This window comes from Corapipo altera, unplaced genomic scaffold, assembly GCF_003945725.1.
Source record: "Corapipo altera isolate COAL_440 unplaced genomic scaffold, ASM394572v1 58, whole genome shotgun sequence".
In the NCBI taxonomy this organism is placed as follows: Eukaryota; Metazoa; Chordata; class Aves; order Passeriformes; family Pipridae; genus Corapipo; species Corapipo altera.
This window is the reverse complement of record NW_020884898.1, coordinates 6638466-6656438: the sequence shown is the minus strand read 5'-3', so window position 1 is coordinate 6656438 and position 17973 is coordinate 6638466. Positions and strand designations below refer to the sequence as shown.

Sequence of the window (17973 nt, the reverse complement as noted above, 5' to 3'; positions counted from 1 at the left end):
ACTCCCCTGTATCTAGAGCAGAGCTTTTCTTAGCAGCTCGGATTTCAACCAGCTTTATTAAGAACTGACAAATATTAACTCTTGGTTTCGTATAGTTTGTGTGACTAAATTAGGAAAAGAACAACAAAAAAAAGTAAAGTCAATTACAGTGTCTTGAAGGTTCCCAGGCTTGGTCTGTGTTGGTCTCATTTTAACTTGTTTATTTACATGGGCTGCAGGCAATTCAAAAAGTGTCTGGATTATCAAAACAATAAGTGTAAACTACTGGAATTTAAGTTTTCTTAACTTGTAGTGATGGCTCCACAACACTTCTCATATTTTTATTTTATTGTCAATATATAAAATAACTTCTTCCTTTTTTCCCTCTACTATGATTTATTGCAACTGTTCAGTGGGTTTTATTTCTGAATTTGTTACCATTTTTTAAGTTCCCAAAATAGTTTAAATGTGAGATTTTTGGTACAGTAATTAAGCAGCGTATGCTCATTACCAGTATTCATTTTGCAGCTTTAAAAAATATTAAAATAATTTAATTCAAATTCTGTTGCAATTTCTGAACCTGTCCCTGCATGTAATACTATAAGGTAAGGGCAATCAACCAGCATGGCAACATTTTGTGAAAATAGAACCCTCATTCTGGAGGGTGTCTTCATTACATGCACTTTGACATTCCTATCTGGTAAGCTGAAAAATATTTAAAATTCCTAAACTTCCCATTTTTATTCAGGTAAAACTTCCATAATTTCCAGTTCTGAATTTTTGTATCAAACTAAGCTACTCAGATTTCATATGAACTACTATACAAGACTCCCTGTCAGGAAACTGAGTCAATTCTGAACAGAATTCATTTGACTAAAAAAAACTTCCTGGGTGATATCTCAGATCAGTGTTAGAATATAAAATCTATTCATGGTGACTTAAAAATTTCCACCCCCCTCCATACTATGTACAAAAAGAGACATGTCTATTTAAATAGATTTCCTTAACTTTAGATAAAATTTAGAAGGCAATTTTAATGAATAAGTAGTTTCACAATTGGGCGCATAAATTCAAATCTACACTGCAGTTCCATCACTTTCAGGCAGTACTCCTGTGACCAAGTAAATAACATAAACTTGTGAGTACGTGAAAGGAAAGTAACAGGGAGCAAAAATCAGATTTTGCAATGTGTCTTTTAAATTTTGTTGTTGAGAGAAGCACTTGACATAGTTAAAAACGAAAAGACATTTCAAGCACTTGGAAGCCTTCTTTATGTTGAGAATAACTTCTTTCAGAAGAGTTATGCATCTCTTGAAGAGATGAAATGTATCTTAATCCTTTGCAACCAAAACCCACTGAAGCACAAAGCACTGCTGTATAGATGAAATGTCCCTTATGAAGGCAGACTTGTGGCTCCAGGAGGACGGTTTTGTTGCTACAGGTACAAAAAGTATTTCTTCTGTGAGCAGCCTGTGCTGTCTTGACTAATGATTGATTTTAATGTCTAGTAATAAAAACTTGCTGGTGATATTTTTAAGGGAAGCATGAAAATCCCCCAAAATACAATTGGCAAATACTAACAGTTCAATAATGGGGTCTACCGTCCTGTTTAATTTTCAGAGTGGTCCTGGATGAACACCATTCATAAAATCAGCAATTTAAAGGCCTGCATGCCACAAGCCTTAATGGTGGAAAGGATGTGTCTCAGGTGGGAGGAAAAGACATCCTGTGGTCCCTACTAAAGGTATTTATTTCACTCTCACTTTTATGTGGTTTTTTTTTCCCCGCATCTTCTTACTGAAGGGGGTAGTGTTTTGACTGAGGAAAATGTGATGTCCACATTGAAGTCCCTATACCAGGTGTTGTATAACTTTATTCAAGACTAGTGGTGCATGGAAAAACAACTGACAGGTACCTATTATCCTGTTTCAGAAAAGAATTAAATGAAGATTAAGTAAACACATAAAAGAGTCCTTGACTTCAGAAAACTTGACATTGATGAAACAGGCCTGATATTTTCTGCCCACCATTCTTGTATAGGGGGAAGATAATAGATTCAGGTCTTTAATTGCTGATAACATGGCAGATAGAAAATTGTGGAGAAATTATTTCTAAATAGGTCCATGCTGCTTTTACTTTAAGTCACCTTACTGATATGTCTTGTCTTGTTTTGCTCCTTGCATGTAAATCTCATTAATCTAAAGGTTAATATTTAAGGTCAAAATCACCAAGTTCCAGAAGTTGTGATTCACTGCACTGAATTCAATTCAGTGAAGTGTTTCCCATAAGTATTTGTATCAAATGCTGCCTTTTTCCCTTGTGTTTGAGATGATGTCAAATGGAAGTCGTTAAACAGGATTACAATGTAATTACTTCTACTTTTGAAAAGTGGACAAATATGACACAGTTTGGTTTCACATTTACTGCCATGTACACAATTTGTATTGTCTGCACTTGTTTTGTTTTCTTTTAAAGTCATTTCAGTCCAAACTAGAAAAAACTAACAGAAGTGGTGTAACCTGGAAATTGGGATAAACTTTTAACAGAAATGATATCTCTCAACACCTCATATGACAGAGCTAGCTCTTCAGGTGTTACCTACAGGTGCTTTTCTCAGAAATCAGGTATCGCTGTTTAGATAAACTATTTCTACCCAGTCCGTTGCTGAAGAATGCAGGTGGTGTTGGCCACCCATCAATGAGCAATAGAGGGGCTCCTCGACCTGTCAGAGTTGTTTGTCCGTCTCTCCCCGAATCCACTTCTCTCTTTATTCATCAGAAGAAAGGTTTTTGATGACTTTACTCTCTATAACTAGTCAAGGTAGAAAAAAAATTAACTGTTTCAGGAAGAAATTTGCTTTTGAACAAGTTTCTCAATCCCCGAGAATGAGTGCAGCTATCAAATATTTCTGTGCAATGCTATATTTCATATATTCCAAATATTCTTTGTCTTTTTTTTCTGTGTTTCATCTGTTTAGTATGACAGAAAAACCACTTATATTCTCATATCACAGAATCACAGAGTGGGTCAGGTTGGAAGGGACCCCAGGGGGTCATCTGGTCCAACCTCCCTGCTCAGGCAGGGTCATTCCAGAGCACATGGCACAGGATTGTGTCCAGACAGTTCTGGAATATCTCCAGCGAGGGAAACTCCACAGCCTCTCTGGGTGATCTGTTCCCGTGCTCAGTCACTGCACAGGAAAGAAGTTCTTCCTCATGTTCAGGTGGAACTTCCTGGCATCAGTTTCTGCCCATTACCTCTTGTCCCATTGCTCGGCACCACCGAGCAGAGCCTGGGCCATGCCCTGACACCTCCCTGCAGACACTGACAGACCTTGGTGAGGTCCCTTCTCAGTCATCTTTTCTTGAGTCTGACAGGACCAACTCTCTCAGCCTTTCCTTGTAGGAGAGATGCTCCAGTCCCTTAATATAGAAATATAGAATAACAGAAAAATAAGGAGAGCTACTTTTAAACCTCAAGATACTGACTTTGTTCCTGTATGTTTAGGAGCTTTTTTTGAATATGGTTGTGTTAACATCATTAGGATCACACGAGATGTAGTGTTATTCAGCATGAGAAAGGATATGGGAAACCAGGCTGTGATGTGAGGAACATGATTCAGAATTTCAGATCGTAGTGTTTACATCTCAGATCCTCCACTGAGCCTTCCGGTAGTTTGGTAATTGATTCAAAATCAGTAAAGATTCTACTTCAAAGAGCTGAAAGGGAGAAGAGAGTGTTGAAGCAGGAGGGAATAGAATTATGCAAGGTGACCTATCGAAAATTATATTCTAAATGCAGAAAATATCATCCATAACTTTTTAACTGTGTTCAGACTAGGCAATTTAGATAACTAAGTGCATATAATTTCATAGGCAGTTATTTCATTTCTATCTCTGTAATAGAAAAAAATGTTTTCCTTCAAGTTGAAGTTTAACAGTTGAAGAGAATATCCTTGTCTTCTTAACTCTGAAAAAATAAAATATATTTTCCAGATTTTGAATGTAAAGAGTATAAAAACTGTAGCAGGATGTAATAAGAATGCAAAACCACACCAAACCAAAACCTACTACTTAAAACAAAAACCACCAAGCAAAACAAAACTCATCATAAAAGAGGGTAACTTCTTTATAGGTTAATTTTATTATCCAAACTCTGAGTTTACTTACATGCATCAATTTCATATTATATATTTGTAATAAAGACATGAAAAAACAAAACTGCAACACACTGAATGTTCCGCTCATTATTCTGATTCAAATCTCACTTTAAGTATTTAATAAATATTGCAAGACAAATAAAACCACACAATATACATCTTCTTATTCATTATAAATTCTACCTTTAATGGTAACTGGAAAGACTGTAAGCCTAGAAAAGAAATTCTACTTTTTTCTTGTACATTTAGAAGATATGAGTCATCACTATTCCTTTTTCACTTTACAAGGTCAATTTGCCTTCTCCCTTATGTGCAAGAGTAGGCAGACTTCCTGAGAAGCAAAACAACACCAGAAAGATGCAATTATAAAACCATAAATAGTAGCATAACAAAAATAATATTTCAGATGTAAACTCCAAGTTAATCTAAAAGCAGAATGACTTAGATTCAAAGTCAATTAAGTTCATTTATTTTCTGACATTTTGATTTAAATTAAAATTTTTGTAATTTGAATATTCTATCCATTTAAAAGAACTGTCTGCTTGCTTGCTCTGTGTTTAGCAAAATGTGTGCATTTTTTTGCCTGTGTTGCTCAAGGCAACAGCATCTGTCACTAAAACTTTTCCTTTGCTAGTACTGGTCTGATGTTAATGCCCCACAAAAAAATTAATAATCTGTTTAGTTTATATGAGAGTTAGATGCACTATGTAATCTAAGAGTAAAAGTGGACTATGCACTAGTACTGTGTGATAGTTTCTGTGTAATAGCAAGTCCAGGTACTTCTCTTTTTTTGTAAAATCTGTGGCAGAAGGATCCAACTTCTCTTCCAGCTAGCTGAGAAGAAGTCTGTGGGATCTGTGGAGGGAACTGAACAAAATTAATATATTTTGCAAGTCAGGTCTTCAGTAACGTTCTTAGTCATCTATGTGCTCTGGGAGAACCTTTATTCCTTGACAGATACATGACTTATCTGGTACCTTCTTGCTACCGAGAATCCCTGTCACAGAGCTGATCTCTTGTGAAAAGAATATTACATTTTGTTATTTCTTTGACACACTGTTCTCTGGGTAATACCACATTCAGGAGGTATGGAATGCCAGAAAAGACAGAAAATACTGGATTGTCTGAAAATATATTAAAAATTAGGCTAATGATGCTAATATATAAGTGAAGGTAGAGAAGACCAACAAAATTAAATACAACTTGCTACCAAAGTTATGGACTTGTCTCATGTTTTCATGAAGGAATAGCTAACCACAGTGGAATAAGGAAATGGTAGTAAATCAAAAACTGCAGTTTATTCCTGTGCCAGTAAGTCATTGTGTATTTTTGGGGAAAAACACGTACAGTTATAACTTTGAAAAGTAACTATTTCTTTCTGGAAGAGCTGTGAATCCCTGAGAACCTCTGAAAAACCTTACCATTGACTCAGCCTGAGACTCCAAGTTGGGTATTACACAAACACCCCCTCACACTCACTTCCCACTTCAGCACCAAGGACCCTGGTGTTTGTTTCCAAACCTTTTCGGTGGTTTCATTCAGTGAGTCAGGGCTGTACTCAGCCAAGGCTTTACCCACGAGTGAAGAAATGATGGTGATGTGACTCATTCACTGAAGCTTGGATGCAGTTCCCTAATTTTGAAGGAAAGACTTAGGAGGCCGAGATTGCTGCATTAAGAGCTGCTGGCACTTCTGTAAGAGTGCTGCAGCTGCAACCTGTGATTATTTGAATAAATGTACAAGCCTGAGGGCAACATCCCTTTAGATGCCATTTAGGAGGGAACTTGAACTACTACTTGTTCAGTGGCAAGTACTTGACTTATGGTCAATGCTGCTTTTACACAAAAAACTAAGAAATCTGCTTTGTGCTTTTTTTTTGTGCTTTTCCCTTCTCTTAACTGGGATGTTAAGAAATGCTTAAAAAATGATTTTTTAATTCTACTGAAATTTCGTGTAATGATATTCAGTCATTACTAGAGAAGCTGGATTGCTTTTCTTGCATTTAAATTTGCAGTTATAAGTGCAGAAGCATGGCAACAAGATAATGGAATTTTTTAAAACTTTGAAAAGAAATTAAACTGTCAGCTTAGACATTCCAGCAATGATCACTGCAGTACTGTAGAATTTAAAAGCACATAATTACTTACGAAAGTGTAGAACATCATTGCAAACTTCAATTTTTCTTCTTCCAAAAAAGATGGCAAACAAAATGGTTGATCACCTATTTTTCATGTTGTCTAGCAGAAATATTGCAGCTATGTATTTGGGAGCCTCTTGTGCTGTGACATGCACTTTAATTCAAGTAATTGTTACTATTACCAGTTTTGAAGTCATGGGAACGAGATTGCTGTTAGTGACAGAAATAATGAATAATATAAGGAGGAGTGATTTAACTAATATTTCTTTTCTATTTCTTTGGGTTTTTTTGGGTTTTTTTTTGTTTTTTTTTTTTTTTTTTTCTGAAGAGTGATATCCTTTCTGTCTTATATAAACCCAGAATATAAATCTTTGCAGAGAAACATCATTGATCTAGCAGGAAAGACAGTTCTTAATGGGAATTTCATTTTCTTTACAGGAAGCATTGAGTCTGTACAGGGTAGTGGCTGCAGCTGTCTTTCTGAAGAGAGCAGAGTATTTCTATCCTGCAGTGACTTCCTGTGCACACAACTTTGACAGCTTTAAAAGCCTTTACAGAGTTCCTCTCCTTGAGGATGAGGAAGTGTCTACACTGCTACAAGATTTTAAAATGAAAATGACATTGAAATTTTAGGTTAGCATTTTAGCAGATCTGTTGCATGTGAGTCTCTTAAACTTAAAAAATAAAATCATAAAAGCAATCACATTAAGCTAAATTTGAACAAATCCCTTTTCTCTCTCCAGCTAGTAGTATGATGTCAGACAGTAGCATAATGTAAAAAATGATGACTGAGAAAGTGTCTGGCTTCTCTAATGCAGAAAAGAATTGTCTAATTTGTATTTAAATACTTTTCATCAAACTGATGTTATCAACACGTCTGATATTTAAAAGTGGGTTATTTTGGATACATTAGGACATTCCTTCTCAAGTAAAGAGCTCATGGATGAGTGCAACAATCTAGGGAAAAAGTAATAAAATATTTCAAAATGTATTACTTTTCTGATATTTCAGCTGGTGATGAAAGATGAATCTGCTCATGGACATTGTCCAAAAAGTGCCTTCTTTGTGTTTGTAGAAACTATGGAAAAAAGATTGCAAGAAGAAATTGAAAAGAAGGTTGTTAAATTGTATGAAAAGCATTCTTCTGAAAATAAATAAGTAAAGAAACATGGTTTATCCACAAGTGGAACAATGCATCACAGTTTCTACTAAGAGTTGTTTAATATGCATATATTGCTATTTTTTCAGTATCTCTCCTCTGTCCAGACTTGTCTAAATCTGTAAAGTTTTGAAATGCAACTGTAAGCATTAAGAGAGGAGAAAACTCTACCCTAAAAGAGCAATGCTCGTGGCCCTACATTTTTGAGAAAACTCTCCTTAATTCTTTACTATTGTTCATTATTTCTAATATAATACTGCCTTGATTTTCATCTTTCATAGCAGCTTACTCAGAATGGTTTCCAAATGAAATGAAGCAGTTATAGAATTAAAGTTAGTATCTAACAATAGGTAAAATTTGAGAGAGGTTTAAAAAGCTGCAGTTTTCCATAGAGATTTAATTGAGATTGAGAACATAAAAAGTGAATAGTCTTTGAAGACCTTTGGATATCAAGAGCAGCAAATAAGAAGGAATTTATATATTATCACTACTAATTCAGTCATAGAATAAAATAGGAGAATAAGCATTTGCTAGATTGCCTTAGAAGGTAAAATGATGTAAGATTTAGGAACAGTCTGGAACAAACCCATGGTAAAAAAAAACAGAAAAAAAAATAAAACCAGAGCCAAAACCAAACTCCATCAAGCCTTGTGAACAACAAAAAGAAGCTTAATTTCTTTTTCACCTTCCTTCCTTCCTGCCTTCCTCACTCCCTCTCTCCCTCCCTCCCATTCTGAGGAGAACTGTTCCTTTTTGTGAACTCTTCCAGTCTCAGTGGGGACTATGTGAGGAGGTGGGAGGTATCAGACTTGCAGATGGTGAGTTAGTTCTCAGAGGAGAAGACAGAGAAGACATAATGCTTCATGTAGTGTTATAAGGACATAACAGAATTATTTCACTGTCTTTCAGGCATGGCCTCTTACAAGAGTGTCTTCTGTATATGTTTGCAGCATAGAAGAGAGTATGAGGTTAAGAATCAGCAAAAAGAGTCAGGAGTGAATTGAAATAAATGAGTTTTCTAATGTAGAATCCTGCTTTCCTCCTCTGAAAGCAGCTGGAATCTGGCAGTTGCAGATTCCTTCTCCAACTTAGTGAAGATCCAGCAGTCTTGAGAGAGGCTGGTCCAAGACAACACTGTAGCAAATGAACCTGGGTGACATATGACAGCAGCCTCTGCTGAAACTGGTTTCTGAGCCTGTAAACCATCCCTGTTCAGCATCTTCTCTCCCCTGCAAGTGGATGTTGTCCTTCACTGCAACTAGGGCACAGTTGTCTGTAGTGGCAAAACGGATGCATTATTTAGAACTCTCAATTTCAGCTGCAGCTATATGCTGACAAAAGTGCTGAAATCCACTCCTTGCACAGGAAACTTCACTTTTTTGTGTGCTTTCTCAGAGTGTGTCTGTTTGCATTTCATCAGTTCTGCCCATATCATACTGAGATAAATTAATTATGAGAACTATTTGTGTGATTTATACATTATGCAAACGTTCTTACTGCACTTACCAATGAAAATGTTGTACTGTGGCAGCATTGTTTTATTTTGGATTGCTATTTTACATAAGTTTAAAATTGATGTTAGTACCAAAATCCCTGGTTTGCATGTAAACAGGAAAAATTAATATTTTTTTATAAGAACATGCCATCCTACTGACTTAAAAAAAAGTTCTAAGTTATTTTTATTCTTGAATTAATATCATTGCAAAGAAAAGCCTTTAGTATAGAAGTTTTTTTGTGTAATTAGTTTTTTAAAAGTAAAAATACGACCTTTGATGGGGGGGGGGAGGGGAAGGGGAGTAGGTAGAAAACCAGAGTAATTCAGCCAGGAAGAGACCTTTGGAAGACTAGTCAAATATCCTACTCCAAGTAGGGTCAGCGATGGGATCAGACAAGGATCTAGTCTCTTATATGCAGTGAAAAAGAGGTTTGCCTGATCTGATGTGACCAGGGAGGCCATTGACAGCTTTCATAAATCATCTAAATTGGGAAGCAATAAAAAATGAAAACAATAGGCCCTTACAGGGGAATACATCCATGGACAGCTAACTCCATGTAGAAAGCTGAGCTTATGGTAGAACCACAATGTGCAAATGCCAGGCTGACAGACGGGACTGGACACCTTGCCCAGTACAAGGGTATGCCCTGTTCCCCTCCATCAATGGGATGTGGGAGCTTTCAGGGAGGGGGAGAAGTGGTGATGGGGCACAGAATAGGAATTGCGAACTCCCTGCTATGTCCGTCTCATTTAGAAAAACAAATCTAAAAATTATATTTCCAAGGTGTGAGGGTCTGTCTTATGTGTTATGATCTGATTGTTTAGAGATGCCTCTGCCTGAATTATGGTGCAAATGAGACCATGTGCCAAAGTCAATAGTACAGATGTTATTTAACAGTAAAATGTGAGGCAGAGAGATAGAAAGACATAGAAAAGAGAGGCGAGGTGGAGAGAAAGAGAGTGAGAGAGAGACAGATTAAGCAGAAGACAGTCACCACCTGTGGATCCAGTGGCGTCCCACTGGTCCTTCTCCACCCTGGTCTTGTCAGTGGTGGTGGTCCCTGAGTTGTTCTTCTGGGGTATCACCTTAATATAGTCCACTTTCCAGGTATTCACAAGGGATAGATGCTATTCCCATAACTTGGGATGGTATGAGTGTAAGCAGTTGATTCCTTTCACACAGTCTGCCACAATGGGAATTTTTGTCCAGATGCAGTAAACAGGATGTGCTAACCAGCCTTACCTCCATCAGGCTTGGAATTAGTGCCTTCCTATTGCAAATTCCTCTCTTCTATGCTTATCTCAAGTTCCTGCTGTGGTGACATCTTATGGCAAGTTCCTTCTGTGGCTTTGACAATGTTTGAGATAGGCAATTGTGGTTTTTAAATCTCTTACATTATGGTTGTGACATACAGTGGAGAATAAGGATAAGGATGCCTGCATGTAGCAGCCCTATGCTTTTGTCAGTGATACCAAGTGCCAGGTGTCATTGCTTGGACAGAATCACCTTTTTGGTGTACTGAGGATGTGAGTTTTGTCTCTCTGTGTACCGGGTTCATTGGTCCAAACTAGACCACAGACTTTAGCTCACTACATTCCTTGGTCTGAGAGGGTCCTTGCCCCTTAAATTCAGGATGTGTCAGTCCAGGTGGCACTGTGCCCTTGGCATGTTTGTGTGATACCTGTCCCAGAAGTGTGCTGAGTGGCTAGTTGGTACAGAATTTTGTTTCCTGTTTATTTGGGGAAGGGATGTATTAAGAACAAGTATTTCTGCTTCCATGTGTACTGGATGCAGTTGTTTGTTTTCTGGGGCCCCAATGTGTGTGTAGTGTCTGTGTAAAAGATGCCAGTGTTTGCCGTGGAGATGGGATGTCACCATGACATCTCACTGAGCCTGATTATCCTGTGAGGAAGAACAGGATCAGGCCATTTGTATTGTTCCTGTTTACTCGAGTGCTGTTGGTGTGTGTGCAGTTCCTGCAAAAGCACAGTTCTCCTGCCTCTGTACATCTGTGAGTGCCTGGTAGTGTCTGTACCTGTCTTTCAGAAATGAAAGCTCAGCCCTAGCAGGCTGTGAGAGGGGTATCATCCAGTCCTGGAGTGCTCCAGCTTCATTAACTCCTTAAAGTGTTGGAAGCATTCCTGAAGTGGCAGGTGTGGGAGCCCAGTGTGTGGAGGGAACAGGTCCTTTTTCGAATATGCCCCAAGTGCAAGAATTTATTGACAAATATTCTAATATTCACTTAAAGGAATAGAGTTAGCATCTCTAGAAAACAGAATACCTCATGAAAACATGAAATTTTGTTGGCTACAGAGAAAGCAGAGACACAGGGGAAATAACCTAGAGATGGCCTCTCTACAACCTCGTCCTTGGACATGTCTCAAAATGTAAAGAAAAAACAAATTCAAATATTAAAAAAAAAAATCACATAAACAGTTCAGGTAGACTATGGTAACAGATTGCTGTAATTTTATATAAATGTAGGCATACTTTCATCAATGACAGTTAAATCTTTGGAAAAAATACCCCAAAAATGTACTAATTCAATGGTCTTAGTAGGTCTCTTTCGGTTTGTTTTACAGTATAATTCTCTGAAGAACAACAATTTGAAGAGGTTGAACCAACAGGTAACAATACAGACTGATGACTACTTAAAAGTTCCTTAGGAATAATGGCTAATGAATTGGAAAAAAAACCAGAAGAAAGAAATAGCTTAACACCTCAATACCAGCAGAAACTCCTGCTGAGACAAATGTTCCAGGTTGGATAACTAAGATAATTACTGCTAATTACAATCCATTTGGGTTTTTTTTTGTCTTCCATAGATAGCACAAAAGAACAAGTCCTTCCAATTCCATGAGTTTTGTTAAATTTCTTACCTTTTGTTTTTGCTACTTTTGTTTATTTCACTTTATTATTGTGTCTGGGTGGGTACAGTTTTATCTCTGTCAAATTTGTGGGTGTCAAATTATCTCTGTCAAAATGGGTGTTTTTCAGGACTTTTCAGGACTCAGAATCAGATATTTTACATCCAGAATATACACTTACAAGTAAAGTGCTTTGAGTTAACTGTCTTAATGTCTTTATATTCTCCTGAATCATCTTCTGACTTTTAATGAAATATTAAAATATTTAATTAAACGATTGTAGGCAAAAAACTGTCTGCAGAGCCCCAAGTCTGTAGGAAGATTGAAGAGTGGTGTTATGAAGAGTAAACAGTCTCATTTGTCTCTGTGAGATTCCAGCTCTTACATAGTTGTCACTGGGAATTTGAGTAAACAATCCAATCATGGAATAAAAAGGTAGAAAACTAAAAACCTGCACTAATTATCGTGAAGTGACTACTCTATACCCACTCCCAAAACACAATTAAATAGGACAGCGGAGAATTAAAAAAAAAAAGTTTCAAAGTGATTAGTATAAATTAAATAATTCTCATTATGCGCAGAGTCTATTCAAGGTATAATGTTTTTGTCAGATTGTAGGGTTGTATCTTCTATGTGCAGTTTAGAAAAACAGCAACCTCTACTCTGCCACACTGATTGTTCTGTCTCTAAACTTGACTCCCACAACCTTGACAGCCTCCTTACTCACCATCACTCTCATTTTTTTAAAATAAATCTCAGATTATGTCTGTAGGGCAGGGACAAAGGCAGCTGCCTATAGATGTAATATCTAGCTCACATGCTAGTGGGATTTTGGCCTTGAGAGCACAGATTCATGTACCCTGCAGCTTGGCTGGGTTTTGCAGCCTGTGCTGCACTTCTTGCTGCCACAGCCACATTGGATCTGATATTTCAAATATATATTTGCAGCATATATAAGTCAGTTTTACTACAGTACCTGCTATGACCTCAGAATTGGTGTATGCTCGTTTACAGCCCACATGTTCATACACCACCTCATTTACTTTGTCTGCTAGGCAGACATGTTTTTCTTTCTCATACCAAATAAATGATATGTTTTCTCTTATACTTGAAACTAGTTTTTCCTATTTGTCATCCCAGTTTCTATATCATCTACTCCCTGCCACAAAACATTGACAGACCCTTACTCTAAAGGGTCATTGTTTCTATTATCACTTCCCACTACTTAAAATGATAGAGATTATATTTAGAATCCTAACTAGAATATCTTCATCCCTACAAAAATTTGGTGTCTTTCACTCTCCTTTTTTTCCATCTTACTCCTGGACCAATACTACTGAAATGAATGAAAATTAGAGGCCTGGGGAAATGAGTTGAAGAGAAAAGTGTTATTTGCAAATAACTCAGCAAGAAGGAAGAAAACAGGATCACTCAAGAGACTAGAAGCACAGAAAGGTTGCCTTGACCTCTCTAAACACCTAAGAGAACTGTTACTTAAGGAAATGGAGAAGTTAGTGTATTTAATTAGATTTGTTGTATTCAAGTGCTCCTGTACTAGCTGTTGTATGAACCCTCAGAATGGGGTGAGATTGAAAAGCGAAGAAGCATAATCTTTCCTGACAAGTCTATAATATTACAGAAACTATAATTTCTTGAGTGCTGCTGAAAATTTTTGCTTCTAAAATTAATACTTCTTTTTTTTTTCCAGGGTGTGTTCACTGTGATATTCAAAGGGAAGCAAAGTGCAAAGGGGCAAGAAAGCAGGTGTGTTATAACACTATGATTCATTTTCTTAGAGGATTAAAATTCATGCAAGAAAAAATCAGTGGTGAAGTTATAGTACAGAATCATCATTTGCATCATGACAAGAATATGGCAAGGTTTGTAGAGTACTCAAAGTAAATCTAAATAGGTATATAAAGAAGGTACTCGATGGAGTAAAGTTGGGTAAATATTATTCTTCTAAATGTCTATCAGGTATCAAAATTTCTCCAAATATCTTCAAGGGAACAAGCAGTCTCTAAGAAGCTTATTTAGGAGATGTTTTTCTCAAAAATTTTTTTCCCCAAGAAGTTGAGTATATCTCACAAATACTGCTGATTTCTCAAGCTTAATACAGAACACAAGGATAATAAGTCCAAGGATAAATGCAAACAATTAGGTTTTAAAACATAACCACTTCTGTAGCTGTGTATCCTTTAGCAGACTGGATTTGTTGAATTTATCATTTAGGAAATACAATAATTCATTCACAGAATCTCAGAATTGTTGGAGTTGGAAGGAATCTCTGGAGACCATCTCATCCAGTCCTCCTGCTAAAGCAGGCTCGCCTATGGCAGATTGCACAGAATCACATCCAGACAAGTTTAGAATATCTCCAGAGAATGAGACTCCACAGCCTCTCTGGGTAATCTATTCCAGTACTATCACCCTCATTGTAAACAACTTCTTCCTCAGGTTCAGGTGGAACTTCCTGTGCATCAGTTTGTGCCTCTTGTCCTATTGCTGGGCACCACTAATGAGTCTGGCCCCATCCTCTTGACACCCACCTTGAGATATCTGTGGGCATTGACAAGGTTCTGTCTGAGTTGCCTCTTCTTGACACTGAACAGGCCCAGCTCCCTCAGCCTTTCCTCGTAAGAGAGATGCTCCAGTCCCATTAATCATCTCTGTGGTTCTCAGCTGGACCTTCTGCAGTAGTACCTTGTCTTTACTGTACTAAGGAGCCCAGCTGGACACAGCACTCCAGATGCGGCCTCACAAGGACTGAGTAGAGGTGCAGGATCACCTCTCTTGACCTGTTCAAAACTTGTGTTAAGCTTTAACATTGTGTGTTTTCAGTGAGTCCAAATTGTTGCATGTCTACTGTCCTCTTTCTCCCAAGTCACTTATACATGATTGTGACCACAGAAACGCATTTTATGGGGAAATGGGAGAGAGTAGAGCTGGTGTTAAAGTCAATTCCCTATTAGGTAGTGATAGTTTAAAAGTAAAATGTAGGCATAAAATTAACTATGTAAGGATCCAATGAAACCACTATAAATAAATAAATAAATAACTTCTTAAATAAAACAAAATCATTTGTCTTAACATATAATAACTTAAAACCATAATAAAGAAGACTGAAACACTTAAAAACCCCTGTAGTATTTAAGCTGCAAAGGCCCAGGACATCAGCAGTGGATAGGTGCTCTGCAGGTAGGAAATGGAGTAAATGACCAAATTATCCAAAGTAGGGGGCAATACACCATAGAAGATAAAAGCAGCCAAATCACCATAATAGCTCCTGCCTATATTTGCTAAGCCAACAGTACATTTTTCTTGGAAAACATGAAAAAAGCATTGGGTAAGAGATGTTTTATTATATCTGTAGGAGCTACCGTACGTCCTAACTGTACCTGTCTTTCACTTGTATGAGTTACAGACTTAATATTTTACATTGTGTAAGTATCACACCTTGGATTTAAGAGTTCAGCAACTAAACACTGTAAATCAAATGGGGAGAAAATGGATAAAACAAATGTAGGAGACCTCTCAAACTTCATTTTCACATCTGTGGTTTCTTCACTTCTGCTTCTAGGATACTGTATGTATTGTATTTGATCTTTGAAATGTTGTCTTGTACAATTGGTATGATATGGGAAGTGTACTTGCACCAACTCTTTTTTTTCTAAAATAATGGAAATGTAAACAAAGGTGGAACAGAGATAGCCAGGAAAAATAAATAGCTAATTAAAGGCTCCAGGGTTTTAAACTATAACGTGTCTGAATTACAGTGTAGATTTTGACTTTTAGCTAGGATCTGACTTGGATCTGATCTATCTATTAAAATACTATCAGGAGATTAGTCTGTCAGAGTCAGAGAAGAATAAAAGTTATGAGCACACAAAATTACAGCCTTGCAATTTATAAGTAATTCAGCGTTGTTATATCTCAGTTTTTCAGAAAAGTTTAAAAAATGTTTCATTGCACCAAAGATGATTATACAGATATGGTTTTCTTTAATGGAGGCCTTGGGGTCTTGAAAATGTGTTCTCTTCTTCTCAGCATGAGTAATATAATTTCTTATTTAAAAATATGAGATCATAAAAGTGTTCTGTCTAATATTCAGAGAATACTCCATTTATGCACACGTGTCTATATATCTGTGCACAGGTGCTGACCTTTCATTTCCATATATTGTGTTCATCACAGGTGATTTCCAATACATGGAATTATCTGTAAAATTATGAATAGCCAGATATTTATGGATGAATAAATCTGAAAATCCTTTTTGATACATACCCTGTGGCTAACATCAATTATGCAGGTAAGTAATCCAACAAAGGTTTCACTGAGTAATAGAAAGGAAACATGAAAAAGTACAGTTCTGTTGTGCATTACTCACTTTTTGTTGACCAATCCTATGACTAACTAAACCAACATAACTATCGAATTGTTAACAGTAAAATCTGACTTTTCTCACTTCATATAAACATACTGCAAGTTCTTTTAATGTTAGATCAGAATCCTTGGAAAATCCCACATTTGGTTTTGGGGAAATAGGATTTCTCTTCTAACCAAGATAATGAGACTTGATACTGCAACCAAGCAAAAATTAAGGAAAGCAAATACTAAGCAAATACCTAAGCAGATATTAAGAACCTTTGTTAATGAGTTTAACATTTATATTGGAGTTCTCTATTGTTGCAACCTGTTTCTATTGTCATAGGTCTTTGCACTTAGTAAGTTGGAAATGGCCTGAATATATGAGCAGTAATCTGCTTACTAACTGTGCTAATTTTGAACAATATAAAGTAACCTGTGCAGTATTTTATACTTGTTTTAAATTTTTAAATTTATTTATTCACTTGTTTGTTTTGCACATTTTCTCAGTCAATAAGTCTCTAGGCAGTGCTAACTAAAGATTATAAAACATCAGTGAGAGGCTTTTGGAAAAAGTTTTATTGAATTGAAAGAAATCAAGCAGACTTTAATCTTTTCTTCAAAATTTCCTTAAAATGCTCCAGCTGCTGAAAGCTTCCATTTTCCATTTTGTCATTGTTGTTAAAACTTATTATTTCAGGTATTGCTAGTGATTACTTTGTAGAATTTTAGTAGAAAAACAAGTGTGAAATTTGCAAATTCTGTTTTATTGGCAGGCTGGTTACACGTATGTCAATCTGTACAGGTTTTATTATACACCCACCTCTGCCTCTTAATCCAAACAAATATTTTCTTCTGTGATGAACAAAAGCAGTGCTAGGAAATGTAACATTTTGATAAAAAGTGAATTTGATATCCAGGGAGAGGTAAAGAGTGGGAACACAGAGTATAGTATATAAGGAGTGACTACATACACATTTCTTAGAACAGCTTTCTCTCTGGGAATAAAAGTTCTAAGGAAATTTTTGTTGGAATTTTCTGTTACTTCATTCAGTTGAAATTACCATGTGTATTATGTGGAAAGCTTGTGGAGTCTCCCTCTCTGGAGATATTCCAGAGCCATCTGGACACAGTCCTGTGCCACGTGCTCTGGCTTGAGCAGGGAGGTTGGACCAGATGACCCACTTTAGTCCCTTCCAACATCACCCATTCTGGGATTCTGCATGAAATGAGCATTTTGCCTGAAGCTCCCCAGGATGTTACTAACCAGGCTACCTTTTTCCAACTATTGGGCTGTTGTAAAAGAAGCATCCATTGATACATTATGTCATGCACTATGGAATTTGTTGGTTTATTATATTCCTCTTAAAAAATAATGCTGATTCGATCATGGAGAATCCTATGAATGGAAGAGTTGTTCTCACCTAGGTGGAACTGAACTTGTCAGGGGAAAAATAACTTCCAGATTGCACAGCAGGAAGGCAGATGACAAGAAGAAGGGATGGGATAGTACAAAGAGGAATGAAAGTTTTGATAGGTACAGCAGGCAAGCAACCACTAAAACAACCTAGGTATGAGAAGGGCTGTTTAGAGTCTGCTGAAACTCCTAAAATCACTGAGCTAACAGAAAACAAACCTGAAAGGAAGTAACTGTCTTGCAGGCAAATAACATCTATTAATATTTATGCACATTTTAGCAGTTTCTTATTGCCAGTTACAACACATCTGTGATCCTTATCGGCATTACTGGTCAGAAAATCAGGAATCAGAGCAGCACACAAAGCATCACATTTAGAGCCAGAGCTTTTTTT

General features: G+C 36.8%; 1 long non-coding RNA gene across 1 annotated transcript; it reads left to right on the top strand.

The window, feature by feature from the left end:
* The first annotated feature begins 1656 nt into the window (after positions 1–1656).
* Positions 1657–16100, top strand: LOC113949792. The gene is made up of 4 exons (XR_003528568.1): positions 1657–1723; positions 11513–11691; positions 13506–13677; positions 15992–16100. It is a non-coding gene; the product is annotated as an uncharacterized LOC113949792 (long non-coding RNA).
* The last annotated feature ends 1873 nt before the right edge of the window (positions 16101–17973 follow it).